Consider the following 14,781-nt stretch of genomic DNA (forward strand, 5'->3'; position numbering starts at 1 on the left):
AATATTTTAATTATTTTATTGTTAACAATTATACTGATATAATGTAATTTTGATAATAAAAAAATCCGGGAAAGTGGATGTCGCTCTGCTGTACAGTAGGTTACAGGTGGGTTACTGTAATGGATGGAATTAAATTTGAATCCAATGATATTATATGTGATAAAAAAGAAACTTATATAATTAATTATAACCATGGTTCGTGTGGCATTCAATCAACTTTATCTTTGGAAAGGGGTGATGGGATCACGAAATTATGAAACGATATTTTTAAAAAGCATACATTCTTGCAAAACCAATTGATTATTTTCTTTGCTCAAAATCTAAAAGGCTTCATAAAGACCTATTACCTATATATCTTGTGGGTAGGCCCTGTAGGGAGTGCCGATGTTTTTTTTATATTGAGGTGAAAAATGTTTAAATGAGTCGCTGCTACTCATTGCTAAATTAGTCATACTAAATAAATATTTTAAACAACATTTATCAATGAAAAACCATCAGTATAAGTACCAAGTACACATCAATTTATTATAACTCATACGTCATGAGTAATTTACAATAGTCGTACTGTAATCAACCGAAATAATTTTACCAAATAACAGGATATTGATCACGAATAACTGCAATTTATCTGTACATAATGTATATGCATTAAACATATAAGTAATTATATTATAATATTCTTAATTATTATTGTTATTTCATATCATAATATTATTGTTTATCATTAGGTAATAAAGACCTGCAGGGGCCGGGCCGGACCTCTATTAGGACAAAAGTTACGGGTTCGGACCGGACCGGATTTTTTTTTTGGAACAAAAGTTATGGGCCGGGCCGGGCCGAACTTCCTTTACATCAAAGGCGGGCCGGGCCGGACCATTTTTTTGAACAAGCTACGGGTTACGGGTCGGGCCGGGCTTCTACACTAGAAATTCTAGCAAGACCAAAATTTTAAAAAATATATATATATATAGAAGAACCTATAAACTATAATAATGTAAAATAACAACAGGACTAAACGTGTGACGATGGCATTAACTATTTATAACCGCGTGTTTTGATAAACTCGACAACACGTCACACACTGCAGTTCTGCAGTGGTGGCGGTAAAATTGTGTCTTTATTTTGCCGTAATCGCCACCGCCACTGCCACCTCAACATGTTGGTACAATCATTATTTACCTATCGGCTATCTTACTTACTTTTTATGTTATTGTTAATTAAGTAACATAGGCGGAGATCCTGTGAAATATTGAGAGTACCAAATGTACATGGTTGGGCTTCCTCACCAAATGGAAAATACTATTCCCGGGCCCGGCCGGGGCTTTCTAAAAATATTTTCTGGGCCGGGCTTACTCACAAAAAACAATTCCCGGGCCAGGCTGGGGTGTCAAAAAATATTGTGGGGCCGGATCGGGCTGTAAATTATCTTTATTAGGCATAAGACATAAGTCAATACGGAAGTGCGATGTACTATGTATCTGTGTCATAAAACGGTTTGATACATTCGTCGTATAAAGAGCTTGAAATTATATTTTTGAATACCTGTAGACTGGCTGTAGTCTGTAGATACCTATTGTATTTGTGTTAATTAAATGGTAATGGTGGGAAAGTTTTAAATCCAACGAGATGTAACAAAAAACTATAAATCATTATTTATTGTCTAACATATTTAAATGTCCAATTTGATATAAGTTGAAGTGTGTAAAAGAAAATATTATACATATATAGGTAGGTATGTATATTTTGAGATTTTGAAGTTTCCCTTTCAATTTTTAACTACAAAATGATTTGCACATTTTCTTAAAAATAACTGTCATAATTTGAACATGAAACATAAAAAAAATTGTGCCTATCAATGTAATTCTAATATTTTAATTTTTAAAAAAAAAACTATCTTATTTCAAATTTAGAGATAAATACAACATAAAACTATTGTACACAGTATAAACTATAGGATTATTAGGATTTAAAAATAACAAAACAATACCATTAAAATGATTCTTTTATCTAACTTATAAAGTTAGATACAATTAATATAGTACATGAATATACACATATATAAATGCAAATAAAAAATAAATCACCATGTATAGTTAGTTAAATTAAAAAAGTGAAAATTTTGGTAGCACTTTTTACCGCAATAATCGCAAGTATTAATGCCTATAGGTAATATGAAAAGGACAATGCCAAAAGAGACCTGCAATTTGGTTTAGCTAATTCTAGTAATTTTAAATTTGTTATACCAGTTAAATATAAATAATCTAGTACCAATAAGCAATAGCCAATGCCCAATAAGTATAACTTATGATATTAACTGTATGAATTATAATATGGGTAGATGGGTAGTGGTTAAAGATATCCAATTAAATTTTGTATTTTAATATGTACTACCAACAAGTAACAATAAATGTATTGATGTGTGTTTTTGTTTATGTGTACTTACGTCCTATCTATGATGTATAAAGATTATGTATGTTTATTATTTACATTGATTTTCTTACTATGTTAGAACTACTACTATGTTACTAAGAATTCTCACTAAATGTTTGTATTAATATAATTTCACTTTAAAAATTTTGTAAAGCTTGAAAATTGAATAGTATAAGGTTTCCACATAAGTTGTTATTATAGCTATTGAAAAATACTAAAAATAATGAAGAACATTTTTTATTTATAACAATAATTTGAAGTTCAAATTTGTACAAGAGATGTCAACATCATGAAAATTAACAAATAATTTGGTAATAAAAAAGTTATTTATACTTAGTATTAACAGAGTTTGAGCACTATAATGTGATACGCTATAAAAATTACTTATCAAAAGTAATTTTCAAAACATTTTTTTACTTAAATTAATAATTCTAATACAATTTACAAACCATTATCAGAATAAACTACATATTTAACACTTAATATAACAAAAAAATTATATATTCATATATTATACTGATATAAATAAATAATTTAAATAAATACTTAAATGTTCCTAGTATTTTTTTTTTTTACACAAAGACAAAAACAAGAATATTAATTTAGCATTTTACATTTTTATTTTATTTCATTTCAAAACCATCATAAATTATATAGAATACAAAAACATTAATTTGGTTTACATGATTATGTATCTTTGTTAAGTTAATAGCTATTGTTAGAGATAGAGAGTAAAGAATAAATAATTGAGAACACAAATTGTATTATATAAGTAACAAAAAAAAGCGATAAAAAAAATAGAAGTTAAAAAAAAATTTGGCAACAGAAAAGTTGTTAGCATGAGATATAATATTAAATATTAAATACAACAAAAAATATGAAAGACTTGAACTAGATGAAAAAAATATGCAATTTGTTATAATTATTGTCATGTGGGTTCAAAAAGTATTTAAGATGAAAGATGAAAAAATAAATATATTTATACAAAAAAAAACAATATTGATAAATTAAGTATTTTGATTAATTGAAAACAACTTGATTTTAAATTAATATAAATAAACATACTAGGCCTAGTTTAAAATAAAATGAAGTTTATTCATTACATTCTTAGAGTTGATTGTTATTTTAAATTATAACAATATAATTTAATTTGAAAATAATACAAATGAAAAATGTATGACAGTTTTTATAATTATTAAAAAAAAGTTATAAAAACATAATATGAAACAAGACAAACAAGACAAACAAAGTAACAATATTATATAAAAAACAAATAGAAAAATCTGGTGAGGAAACTCAAAAGAAAATTAAAAGACTAGAATCAAAATTATTATAAATAGAAATACATAAACAATATTTAAACATTGAAATACAAATTATAAATAATTAGAAATCTCTAAAACTTGTGTTTTATGTCTAATACTCTAATAGTTTGTCAATTTTATTCATTAAAAACAGTTGCATATGGACGGCGTGGATTTTATACAAATTATATGTCATCTCCGAAACAATGCCTTGGTGGAACGCATCGATGGAAGCTTGGAGGTCCGTGGTGCTGTTGGCTATAAGGCACAAGTCGTCCGCGAAGGCGAGCACCCTGTGGTCGGCAGACTCACCCTGCAGGAGTGTCACCACTGGGTCTATGGCCATGATGAACAGAAGACCGCTCAGTGGACACCCCTGCTTGATGCCGGACTGGACCGGGATGTCAGCCGTCATCCCTCCGGCCACACTCACTGACGAGGAGGCACCGTCGTAAATGTCGCGGACGGCCTCAAGGAAGTCAGCGCCGGCACTGCTACTCCGGATCGCCGCTTCGAGGGCCGGATGGGGGATTGCCCCGAAACCGTTCGACACGTCCAGCCAGGCCACGCATTTGTCCGCAGCGTGTGTCCTGGCCTTTTCGAGCACCCGGTTAAGGGTGTGGACGTGCTCGAACGCAGCATCCGCCGGGAGGAACCCCTTCTGGCACTGACTGAGGACCTTGTTCGACGTGAGCCACACAGTCAGGCGGCTGGCGACACATCCCACATACAATTTGTACAAAGTACGGCGGCTGGAGATGGGCCTCCAGTTGCCGAGGTCCTCCTTGGCCCCCTTTTTATAGATGAGGACCGTCACCGCCTTCTTCCACGCAGGTGGAACTCTTTTGTAACGGAGGCACATGTTGATCACCTCCGTTAAGACCGTACATTCCGGGTCGAGTTTCTTCCAGTGCCGGTATGTGAGCCCGTCGTCCTCAGGCGCCGTATTCTCAAATTTCCCAAGACGTTTGGAAACGTCGGCGCACTGGAACGGGCCCATCGGCACTGGATCACGGCCGTCCACCTGCTGGAAAATGCCGACGTCACATGTCGACGGTGCCCATACTTTCTTGAAGTGCTCCTCGACCTCTGGTACCGCAACATCACATGTTTTCCCCTCACCCGACAAGATGAGTCGAACAGCACGCCGTCTATTCCGCCTGTAGAAGGACTGAATCCCCTTAGTACGGCGTGGATTTTATACAAATTATATGTTATCTCCGAAACAAGAATATACTTACTGTTTTTATCACTAGTTGAAGTTGGTTACAATTAATGTGAAAAATCAAAACGGAATGCAAATGGCGGCTCGCATATAGGACCGTTTTACATGTATGAGAATTATTCATAATACGCGTTCCATGTATTTAGTTCAGTGATGGACAGAAAAAACAAATTGGTATAAGTGGGTACAATTTTTTGTGACTACTTACAGTGTAAGTCTTACACCATTCAACCATTGATGATTCCCCGCCACAGCACTGCGTGTGACCAGCTTAATACATACATATTACATAATACATATTATACATTACTTAATAATAATTTTTAACTAAAAAGTTAAAAAAAAATAAGACTTCATATTATACATACCCTCATTAAAAAGCATGAATCGAATGAATTGTCATTAAATCTGAATAATATTAATTATATTACTATTTGTCCATTTAGTAGTAAATTATAAATTCTGCAAATAAAATATATTTTTATGATTTTATAAGACTACAAACTGAACTCGTGCACTTCGTAGCTCGTTAAAAACCTACCTCTTATGACTTAAATGGGGATCATCGTTCAAAAAAAAATTTTAAAAAGTGTTAAATATAATATTATGTACATGTATATTATAATACTACTTGATAGTATCATTAAAATGTAAAATCATTCAGCAGAGTGGAAATAATAATCTTCTGAATCCTCCAAAAATCTACACCCGAAATTTCATAAATTTCATTTTTTTGAAATTTGAGAGTCAGATTTTTTCAAATTGAAATTCTTGTACAACTTCATTATATATGTTTATTAACTATGATCATTTATTATGTGGGCCGTTCCCGGTGGTACTGCAATACCGGGTCAACCCGCGGTGGAGCAGGAGCAAGCCCCAAAATCTCCACCAATTTTGAAAAAATTAGTTTAACATTTGAACCTTTCGATGAAAGGTGTATCAGATGTTAAGCTGATAAGAACAGATACTACACTTTGATCTTAGCCGATAGGCCGAGAAGCGATACACTCTGAACATCACTGAGGTATCTTAAAGACAAACGCAATTCTAAGACGATTGCAGTTTCAAATTTGAGCGTGTTCGGTAAAACGAAAATATGGATTTTCGAAAAATCGCGTTTTGAAAAACGGCCGTACGCGTCACTAATTTGATATTTTACACTTCATTGAATGAAGATAATTGCATTTAAATAGATGATTTTAAGAATTAATTGTTGACGATACCATCAGACAAATGGTACAGCTCAATAGCGCCATCTACCGTCAGAGAAAAACGAACGAACATACGAAATATTTTGTTCTAAAAACACGTATTGCTGGTCTAATGTTACACAAATGTGTTTTTTTCTTTTGTTTAATAGTTGTAAAATACATATTATGAATTGGTTTAATTCACAACACAATTCAGTATCATAGCGATTGAATTATAACAAAATATTATGATGTTTCGGAATACGAAAATTCGACGACGGCGGCCGCCAACAAGCGCACCGAGTCGGTAGCTGTCGATAATATTTTCGTGTACCAATAGCGCCCTCGCGTAGTCATATTATTATTTCATATATGATAAAAATTCTTTATGGTACTTTTTAATGTATAATATGAGAAATGTAATATTAATTAACATTGTTGTTCTTTTTAAAACCATTTTAAATTATGGGTACAAACGAAATTTTGTAATTCAAAATTAATTATATTTTACATTTATAAATTATAAGTAGTTATAACTTATTTAGTTAATTAATTAATTAATAGCGGTTGTCGGCAACGGCTATTGTATACTGATAGCGCCATCTGGTTTTCATACAATATCTGTGATGACATTATTTCATATCGATTATTATTATTTGATATTTAAGAGAAATATTATTTCAAAATAGTAGTGTCGGACATCAGTAATTAACATTTCATAAATTATGTTCGTAACTTTTTGCATCTATGGCGTAACTATATAAGAATATTGTACCGAAGATAGGGTTAACAAAATAATCCTTACTATAAACCACGGTAGATTATAGAGGTATACGCACGGCCGTATAACAATTGTCCCGTGGATGTGTTTTACTTGCAGGTTTGCCGGTAGATCACGCTGCAGTCTTTTGGCCCTAATTTTCATGCTTGAAATACAGATTTCATACAATAAACGAACAAAAACTCATAAAAAAGTCTCATAAAAAAACAAAATTGTACATAAATTAATGTAAATGAAGACATGTATTTATAATACGACCAGGGGTGTTCCCATAGGGTATGCTACATATACGCCGTATACTCTCAAGAATTTTTTTCAATATTATGGGTATACTGCGTATGCTATCAATCATAATCGATATTATACCATTATTATACAATATTTATAAAGATTGACGAAATATACATAATATTATAGGAATGTATAAAAAATTTGGTTAAACATTTTTTCCATATCATTGACACACTCTTTACTGGCTTTAATTCTATAAACCATAAGAAAAATATTTTTACTGTATTAAATATTTATATTTGATGATAATATAGTATACTCTTAAAAAAATTAATGGGAACACTTCTGAATATGACGTTATACTAGATAAAATATACACATTTACAAATTAAGGCAAAATTATAAAATCAATAAATAATAATGGACAGTGCTGGAATATCAGCTTGTTCTTTATAAATAATATTTACATACATAATAAGTCAATAAAAATTTAAAAAAAATAAAATATATAAGTAATTAATTTTTGTTAGGTCTACCCACTAAATTGTTCTAGCATGCACAATTATAAAGCAAATTTTTGGATTACTATGTTGAAAGTTATCATGTTTAATATTAAAAAATTTTCATTATATAAATATTTTTAAATTGTTGATAGACAATTAAAAGCAGAATGAATTTAAAATTGTAAAATTATACATAATATAATAACTAAATATATTTTCATGTTATGAGCAAAAAATAAATTATTGTACCTACATGATAATATACTGTATGATTTAGCACTAATTATTTTTTTTCAAGATTAATTTTTGAGATTGTGAACACATCATCTCTTTTTTTAGGACTTTTCCTATTTTTTATAATTTTTGGTATGCACAATATAGGGCATCCTGGAAATATTGAAGAAATTGCTCCATTCAATAATTTTGGCTTATTTAATTGCACCTGTCAAAAATATATTTAGAAAGATATATTTTTACTTTGTGATCAAAGAAAATATTTTATAATAGATACCTATTCACAATAAATAAATGAAAAAATATATATGGATAATTGTATTACCTGGAATAGCTATAAATAGTTTCGTTACAGTATCTTTTATTATTTAATAATATTCATGTATATAAAGTACCAAATATATTGGTACTTAATTTAACATGAGTTTTTTAGTTATTGCACAGATTGTTATTTTAAATAAAACAAATATTAAGAACATATATTATATTATTAATTTATTATTATTATTATTATATCTAGCGCTGAGAACCTTCTTACAACATATTTCTTGGGACACGATTTTGATAGTCGTGCGTATACCTCTATAATCTACCGTGCTCTAAACGTAGTTTATCTATTATCCATATTATGCTTAATTTACCATAAAATATATTATATTAGACAACTGCAGATTGCAGGTAATGTAAAATATTGATTATTTTAATTAAATTTAAATTTGTTTAAGTTTTTACTTCATTATGTATTTCAAATAAAAATATTAAAAATAATTTATTTCATTTTGAACTGAACGTTTTAGTTATTTTAAGCAATGATATTGCTTAAGAAATTGCAACATAATTTGAAACATTAATATATTTATTTGTGAGAATAATATCATACTAAATACATATTATACCAATATACTTATGGATTCAAACTATGGTAGTCAAGTACCAATAGCCTATAGCTCCTATAGGATATAAGTAAGGTATATTAAATTAACCAACATAACTAAAATTGTTATTGACTTCAATATATTTAACTCCAGATCCCTTTCAAATCGAAAAAAGACTTCAATATATTCATAACAGATTCTATTCTATAGCAGTATAACGGATTAAATATAAGTACAATAGGAATATTTAAATGAAAAATCAAAAAATATTTTGAAATAAATACCTAAAATATTTTAAATTTTTTTTTTAAAACTTAAAAATTCAAAATCCAAAATTAAGGGACAAAACACGTAACGATCAGATAGAAATAATATATTATTATGTCCAAACTTTGATAAAAAAAAATAAAAAATAATTTATAAATTTGTTATATATTTGTTATATATTTTAGTTAGTATAGTATGGAACTATTTATGGGAATCCTTGTCATAAATTTTCATTTCCTTATACTTAAATGCGTTAATTTCATAATCCAAAGCAGAATATTTTTCTAAGTATTTTGATACGTAAAAATCGAATTTTGGACGAGTAGTTTATGAGTTATAAGTATTTTAATTTTAGACAAGCGGAGTAGTGGACAAACATTTTGCGGGGTACCCCGTACCACTCCACTCCGCCAATCTAAACTTTAAATACTTATAACTCATAAACTACTCGTCCAAAATTCGATTTTTACATATCAAAATACTTAGAAAAATATTCTGATTTGGAATATGAAATTAATGCATTTAAGTATAAGGAAATGAAAATTTATGACAAGGATTCCCATAAATAGTTCCATACTATACTAACTAAAATAAACAACAAATATATAACAAATTTATAAATTATTTTTTATTTTTTTTTATCAAAGTTTGGACATAATAATATATTATTTCTATCTGATTGTTACGTGTTTTGTCCCTTAATTTTGGATTTTGAATTTTTGAGTTTTAAAAATTCTAGATTGTCATTCAAAAAAGTAAAAAACTTAAAAAATTATAAGGATAAAAATATTTAAAAACATAATTTTTTAATAAAAACGTTGTTTTTTTAATAACATGAACTTTGTAAAAAAATATTCTCAAAAACATTGATACTTTTTGAAATAATGAGTGGTTCATGATAAAAAAATCACCCTGTAGTTGGGCCCCAAACCTTAGACTATATCATAGAAATTGTAAATTTTTTACAACTGAGCTTTTATTATATTATACCATGATTAATGATATTTTATTATTTTTAATTTATATGTTAAATCAACAGAAAATTTACCAAAAGAAAACTAAACCACAATTGTGCATTTTTAATTATTGTGCGAGAATATCATATTTTATAAGACATTAGTTGTTTTGTTTTTCCAATTACAAATCTAGATCAATGATTTAACTGATTAGGTTTACTGGTATTAACATTAATTATGATATAGTATTTATATCATTAAATGCATATAAAAATATAATTTTTCACATAATAGGCGATTAAATTAAATACAGAATACATTATAAACTGTTAATTGTATTAGAGTGTAATAAATTTAATTTTGATTTTTGAATAGGTGAACTCCATATGACTTATATTTTATGTTCAAATAATGTTAATAAAAATACAAAATATAACAAATATGTACAATTTTACAATATAGAAAATTTTTATAAATGTGATATTATATATTGTAATCATATATTTACATTTATACTATACACATATATACGTATAATATATATTATATAATATCATATTATTTAAATAAAGGTATCATATAATAAATAAGATAAAATGACAATATATTTTACACACGCCCATACATCCCATACACAAACCTCAATAAAAAAAAACTAAATTTCTCTTAATATTTTCCTAATTTCTAAACGTATAAACTACTCTTTAAACACATCAAAAACATGATAATATATTATATTTTCAAATTATTTAAAATACCTACCAGTTCCTTATTAGTGAACAACCGAGACACCAAGTAATTTTGATTTTTGACTAGGTATTGAAATATTTCCAAGACATAACAGTCTTTATAACAGACTGTTATAATCATAAAAGATAAAACTAAAAAATATAGGTATACTTACGAAAAAATAATTTTACATATTTATTTATCTATTTAAATGCAATTTAGATAAATATAGTTTTTATTATAATTACCTATTATTCATCTAACTTAGTAATTAGAACTTATATCTAATAAAATATGACTTCAAAGCAAAATATAATGAATAAATATTGTCAAGGTAATATAATTTGTTTGATTGATTATTTTGTTGTTGTTATCGAGAGAGATCCACCTTGGAAATTTAAGTGTTATTTCAAATATCGTTTCAAATCTGAAGTCATAATAATATATTATGTGTAAATATTTTATCAAGAATTTGTCCCTCAAACATTGATTACAAACACTAGTATAGTATAGTATATTATACTATATTACTATATAGTATTTATAATGCCTATACCTATAACTGAAACTGAACAAAATACATAGTAAAGTTACTTTTGAAACTGATTTAAATGTATAAAATATGTAATTTGTGATAGTGATCCTATTGATCCTTGTAATACCACAAATATCGGTATTCATAGTTTCATACTGAATTTGTATGTATAGTGTATACTTCATGGTTATATAGCGTCGTTTGTCTTTCGTCATGTAAAAATTAATATGACCTGAACTACGCGTTGCTTAAGATTTTCACCACCAGGTTTATCTGTCGACTGTTACAATAATAAGATAAATGAAATCGGTCAAATAGCAAACGTAATTTTTTTTGATTGAACACCGCTGGTGACGGTCAATAAAATTGTATATTATCTTACCACGACTGTCGACCTCTGGAATCCTGTATTATGGTCCAACGCTATACGAAATTCTGGTACAATTTATGGTTTTCGTGTGAAATACCAAGACCGGTGTAGTACACCCATAGACAGACTAAAGAGAGAAATATGTGATAATACTATTATAGATAATGTACACTGATTTACTCGAAAATTAGTCGAAATGAGATTAATTTTACGGGATCGAAAACAAACGCTTATTATTAAGAACAACTAGATCATATTTTATTGTTTGAAAGTGTTTCCGATCATGCCATCTTCGTTGTGGAACGATAAACAATGGATCTGTCCGATTATTTCTTCGTACTTTTTACGCATTCCGATGTTTGACTATGACTTCGTTGAAGCTCCAGTGTTTTGGAAAACAGTCGATAGATGGCGCTCACGAGCATAGACTTTAGCTAACGCTTGAAGACGCACACAGTCCGTAAATTCGAACGCGTTGTGACTTAAGTTTTTCCAAGGGACCGTCACACCGGCGTCAAAAGCTTGCACCAGATGCGCACAGACGCCACTACGACGTGCCAACAGTGCCAACGGTGTTGTCTGTAAAGCAACGTGCTACACGGCGTCATAATCACGTCGATTGTATATAGTCAACCGAAATCCACTTCTGGGACAACTCCGGTTCCCCTTCAAATCGAAAAAATCTTTCGCCTTTTACTAAAGATTTCCGTGGAGGGGAGCATTCAAAGGAGTCTAGAAAAATAATTTTTTTAATTGCCTAACCAACTGGTTGGGCTTCTATCGCTATAATATATCACACTAGTTAAGACGTTACTAAAGAGTAGGAGTCTCGTTAGTTCTTTGGTAGATCATGAACGTTATCATACCGATGTTTAGATCAACGACCAGTCATATATAATCTCGGAGGGAAATGATAAGTGATAACAATTTGGTGTCCATTATTTTTTAAAGAGCACGATTAAATATATATATATATATACATTATGTCTTTAGTCACGGTACAGATTATAAGTTATCATATTATTATAACTGTTATTACTTTATTAGTATCATAGTATATGTTGTGTTGATATCATGAGCCATCTAGATACTTTTATTATAGCCTATAGGCTATTATGTGTAATTTAGTAAGCTGTGGCGTATCCGATATTCCGATAGAACTTCGGGAACAGACGTGTCAACAGTGTGGACGGTTGTGTTCAAAACAAGCCATGTATTTTCTGCTACCAGTCCTAACTATTGACGATGAACGCAGTACTGCAGTAGTGACATAAATATTGCGCAGGATGCAAGGACGTCGAGGATGTAGTATTGTAGTGTGATCCACCGACGTCTTCTGAGCATGCCGAGCATGGGCACTAAGAAAACGAGTTTTGACTTTTCGAACAAATCTAATGATCGACATCGTTTGAGGTCTGACGTCTGTCGCTGTGATGTCCACCATGGCGGATAACATTCACTTTCATTATTTGAATTAAAGGTTTAAACTCGCCAGACACCGAAACCAATTTTTGTCAATTCTTAGACCATTCGTTCGAGTTCGGAGTTTCAATCAAATCTAATGACTAGGAGATTTTCAACATTTTTGTGTCCATATCATCACTTTAGAGCAATCGTGTTTTGGCCACTATATCGAATCAACTATGCAAAATTGGAAATATTTTCACCGCAGTGTGCGACTAGTTACTAGTTTACTTGGTATTTTACTAGAATATTGACACTACAGACAGTGTTTTTAACAATGCGTAAGTAAGCACATACTCAAAATAAATTCCTTTTACTTTGTATAATTATAAATAATTTTCCAACCTATCTAACCATAGTAGGGAGATTATTTTTATAATTTTTTTTTATTGCAGGATAAGCTTAACAAAACACAGCTGCCTTGCCATTATCATCAAGAAACTCTGAGCTGAAAAAAATTACTACAAGGTATAGATTATTATTTTTTCTTGTATCAATAAATAATAGGTTAATATTACAAACTGCCAGCTTTAACATCTACAAGTTCATGTCAGTACAAACATTGTATTCATGAAATAAATTAATCGGTTTGTTATCATTGACTTTTTACTCAATAGTTAGATAGTCAATATTTTAAACATTTAAGGGCATTCCAGCACATAAATCTATGAATAATATTAATTGTAGTGGTAAATAAATTAGTAAGAAAGCAAGTGGTCAACACTTAGAATTGTTTGAATAGCACTATATTAACTAACTATTAACTGTTAATGCTACCTATAGAATATTAGTGTAAATATCTTTAAAAAAAAAAACAATGTACCTATTGCATTGTATGATGCTAAATATAATATTAACATTTTTCATTTTAGATGTTTTAAACTGTGTTATTTACTTATTTGTACAGTACTGCAACATTAAATTATTTCCTTAGGTTGCTAAAGAAAATTGAATATGTTCAATCTTGTTTTATCATAAATTATAAAGTAGTTTGACAATCATTTTTAGGTCATGAGCAAAGTAAAATATGTGTTAACATTTAGATTTTTGTTATAATATTATACTATAATACTGGATATACTATATACTCTTGAACATATTGTGCTGGTACTTAAGCTACTGGTTACTGCTGATTGGGTTAGTAATAACACTGCTATGAATTTTAAAGTTGATAAATCATTATTCATATCATTTTTACGTAGTTTATTTTTTAACTATTAATAACTGTTGCGAACTTGTTTCAATTTTTAAAATTAGATTGTGTTGATTCACTCATGAGCTGCCCATTATTTAATTTTTAATTTTGTCTCAGTAACTATAGTTAGGTTAAATTAAAATTATAATATATTACGTCTATATGCAACATAAACAGATCAATAATGAATCTGGTTTTAATTGGATCAACAATTATTTTAAACCTCAAATTACTGTACCTTTCCATTGCACTAATTACGGTAGAAACAAACCAATTGACCGCATGATGTGGTTGGGTAACGAGGATCCCACCTTTCTTAGTTCACCTTAATATTGTGTTATTGATCTTATAGTATCATTTTTATTATTTTGTTATATTGTGCATGTAATTTTACTTGTGTCCTAATTTTTATAATTTATATTTATTGTACCTGTAATTTTGCTGTATTTTTGGGTCATCGCCCCCTTGTACATGACATTAATTATGTTA

The 14,781-nt window shown here is 29.3% G+C and overlaps 2 non-coding genes across 2 annotated transcripts; one reads left to right on the forward strand and one right to left on the reverse strand.

Moving 5' to 3' along the window:
* Nucleotides 1-5,772: 5,772 nt before the first annotated feature.
* Nucleotides 5,773-5,966, reverse strand: LOC149060854 (U2 spliceosomal RNA). The gene has a single exon (XR_016190060.1). It is a non-coding gene; the product is annotated as a U2 spliceosomal RNA (small nuclear RNA).
* Nucleotides 5,967-12,285: 6,319 nt separating this feature from the next.
* LOC149060855 (U5 spliceosomal RNA) lies at nucleotides 12,286-12,409 on the forward strand. The gene has a single exon (XR_016190052.1). It is a non-coding gene; the product is annotated as a U5 spliceosomal RNA (small nuclear RNA).
* Nucleotides 12,410-14,781: the final 2,372 nt, after the last annotated feature.

This window comes from Diuraphis noxia, unplaced genomic scaffold, assembly GCF_037042655.1.
Source record: "Diuraphis noxia isolate RWA-SAM2 unplaced genomic scaffold, SU_Dnox_SAM2 contig0001, whole genome shotgun sequence".
Lineage (NCBI taxonomy): Eukaryota > Metazoa > Arthropoda > Insecta > Hemiptera > Aphididae > Diuraphis > Diuraphis noxia.